Here is a 3,469-nt window from a genome sequence, read left to right as displayed (position 1 = left end):
GACAAACAAGCAGAGGAGCAACAGACAGGGCAGATTGACGCACATGCAGAGGAGCAACAGACAGGACAAATAGAACAACCAACAGGGCAGATGGAAGAAGACACAGAGGGACAGACATAAGAGACCCCCCCAATCCAACAGCAGGGCCAGAAGAGTCGTGCTCTGGCTGGAGCAGCAACATATAGATCCATTAAAAAAAATGAGTGGACCTCTTCATGGCCATTTATTACCAGAGGGAGCCTCAACACGCACTACTGGTGTGCAGTCTGCCGTATTGAAAACTCATGTTGCCACCAGGGTGTGACAGATGTAGTGCGCCATATAAAAAGCAAAGGCCACCAAGATAAGCAACGAGCTCTCCAGTCCACAGCCACAATATCCCAATATGCAATGGCCGTTCCATCTGTTGGGGGTATGTCTGCACAAGAGGTTAAGGTATGATATGTGTAATGATTCTGTCAAGGTTCAGTCAATAGTTTTGTGTTCTAGTTGATCACGGTAAAGTCATGGTTGATAGTTTTGACTAATTTGTGGTTTGTATTTCAGTGTAGTACAGTCCAGTTTTCTTAATTTGAGATCTTAGTTGCTGAATGTGTTTTTTACCTGTGCCCTACTATCGCAGGTGTCTATTTTAAATAAACTATGGTATTTTGGGAGGATTAATAATTTTTAATTTCATACAGACAAGAAGGGCTGAGGTCAAAATGACAGCTGGGTTGGTAGTTCACAACGTCCCCCTAGCCTTTGCGGACCACCTGGGGCCTCTCCTAAAATAATGTTTTGGAGATTCGAAGACAGCGCAGGAGTACAGTTGTGCCAGGACTAAGTCATCCTGCATTACCAATGAAGCACTCACACCATATTTCACACAGGAGCTTGTGAAGGAGATGAAAAAAGCCCTGTATACCCTTGTAACGGATGGGTCGAATGACACTGGTATTTCACAAACTATTTGAGATTTTTCTCCTCTGCAAAACATGTGCTTTGTGTATTTTTAAACATCTTATAACATGAACATCTGTATGATTCTAACTTGCCATTATAGGAGTGGAAAAGATGAACCCGCTTACTGTCCGGGTCTTCATGGGCAGCAATGTTGTCCACCAGTTTTTAAATATGTGCTCAACAAGTGGGACGAGATGTGGGACAGCAAGTGAGATCTTCACCAAAATGACCTCCACCATAGAGGAGCATGGCATCCCTTGGGAGAACTGCATTGGTCTCTCAGTTGACAATGCAGCTGTGAACATTGGACCACATAATTCCATTGCCTCTAGGGTGCTCCAGAAGCATCCCAACACCTATATTCATGGTTTTCCTTGTCATGTGGAACATAACACCGCCAAAGCTGCAGGAGTGGGATTTTTTTAAGTGAGTTAAGGCCTGATTTATCTTTACATGTAACTTTTTATTTGTATCCTAATTACGTGCATTGACTGAATGTGTTATGATTGATTTATGCATTGCAGGTGTCCGGTTTTGATTTGGAGGATATGATAGTGGACATCGGTTACTGGTTCAAGGGTAGCACAAATCGGAAAGGATACCTGACAGGTATGCATGTTTGATACTATTAAGTGTAATACTGAAATGCTGAGCTGTAGAAAATATATGATATGGATTTAATGTCTAAAACAGAGTTTTGTGAGCTCCATGAAGCGGAGTACATGGAGTCCTCCTGCATATCTCGGTCCGTTGGCTAAGCCTTGAACGCTGTGTGACCAGGATCCTGAGGCTATATGAACCTCTGGCCAGCTACCACAAATCTGCTAGTATGGTCATACATTTTCAATTTCATTATGCAGCAACTACATGGATTGTTAGTCACATACTTGTATTAATGACAACCTCTTGTTTTGTGTTATTTATTGATTGATTCAAGATGAAAATCAGGCCAGGTTCAAGAGACTTGTGCAGACATTCACTGACCCCATGGCAGAAGTGTACCTGCTGTTCTTCCAACTTTCACTTCTTTCAACTTGCTGCTTCAGAGAGAGCAGTCATCAATATTTTTGTTACATGATGAGGTGGGATTGGATTTTGCAGTTTTTTTCCATTCTGTGTTTCTTGCTGATATCTGCAGGGATCCTCTAAAACAGGTTTCACCTACTATTTTTGTAAATGTCTGTTATGAATGGTAAATTCGTACGCAAGCTATGTTCCAAGTTTATGGTTCCAGCAGCTCTGCAGTGCCATGAGGAGCCTTGTGAAATTGCCTTTAAAGAAAAGGCAAACCATTTACCAGGTTAGTATTTGACTATTATTATGATCAAACAGTGTGATATGTGATATTTAGCCTTGTACCTTATATATATGCTGTATCTGTGACAGGAAGAAAGTTGAACATTGGGTTCACAACAAGGGCTAAACTTAACAGATTACTCGACGAGGGTGACATCACACCACAGCAGGTGGATTCATTCCATGAAGCTGTGTTGTGTTTCCTGACAAGTGCTGTGGACTATGCACTTAAGAAGCTGCCACTGGAAGAGCCACTGATCAAGCACGCACAATTTGTAGATGTACGGCAGAGGGCTGAAAGTGACATCGAAGATGTCCTGTACTTTGTTGAAAGGTTAGTTTTTTTTTCTCTAATTATTGTCTATCATCTTAGCTAAAATACCCTGTGTTTTATGATGAGGTGTGTTCACTCCTAAACTGCACATGAGATATTCTTATGTGGCTTCTCCTCAAAGATGTGTATGAACTGCTGCTGGTTGATGACTACATACCTAAAACGTAACAACTTGTAACTCTACTTTCATAAATAGGTTTCCCCATCTCCTCCCATACCATGGGCCAGAGGAGCATGACCTTCTGGGTGAGGAGTTTCTAAATTATCAGACCATGCCAATGATATCCCTGCAGGACGAAACTGAAATGGAAAGCTTCTGGGCTGAAATGGCAACCCGGAAGCATAAGGTATTTTTTTTTCCCTTTTTTGTCTTTCCTTTTGGCAGGTGTGGCTTGGCTACATCTGTTGCTTAAAATTGTTGCATGCATATATGTGTCATGCATGTTGCAAATTATGCATGTTTTTATCTGAACTTTGTTAATGGGTCAACCTACATTATACTTACAGTATTAATAAATCAAAAATCAAGGTATGTTTTTCCATTGTGTGTTGGTGCATTTTCCATAGGTGACAGGAGCCAAAGAATTCGAGAGGCTTGCTGCCGTCGCCAAGCTTGTCCTGGTGTTGCCCCATGGAAATGCAGAGAGGGTGTTTTCAGTTGTGGGACTGAACAAAACCAAAATAAGAAACAGCCTAGCATTGGATGGCACCCTGTCCTCAAACACCTCCCGAGTGGCGCAGTGGTCTAAGGCACTGCATCGCAGTGCTAGCTGTGCCACTAGAGATCCTGGTTCAAATCCAGGCTCTGTCGTAGCTGGCCGTGACCGGGAGACCCAAGGGGCGGCGCACAATTGGCCCAGCGTCGTCCAGGGTAGGGGAGGGAATCGCCAGCAG

At 42.9% G+C, this 3,469-nt stretch overlaps 1 long non-coding RNA gene across 2 annotated transcripts; it reads left to right on the top strand.

Moving 5' to 3' along the window:
- Positions 1–2,534: 2,534 nt before the first annotated feature.
- On the top strand, positions 2,535–3,197 carry LOC311109037. Of its 2 annotated transcripts, none has more exons than XR_014610565.1 (3): positions 2,535–2,575; positions 2,772–2,922; positions 3,150–3,197. It is a non-coding gene; the product is annotated as an uncharacterized lncRNA (long non-coding RNA). The 2 variants fall into 2 exon arrangements; XR_014610566.1 differs by having other exon boundaries at positions 3,143–3,190.
- Positions 3,198–3,469: the final 272 nt, after the last annotated feature.

Source organism: Coregonus lavaretus (assembly GCF_964263955.1).
Source record: "Coregonus lavaretus genome assembly, chromosome: 34".
Lineage (NCBI taxonomy): Eukaryota > Metazoa > Chordata > Actinopteri > Salmoniformes > Salmonidae > Coregonus > Coregonus lavaretus.
The sequence above is the reverse complement of the archived record's forward strand: the minus strand, read 5'-3'. Positions and strand labels throughout refer to the sequence as shown.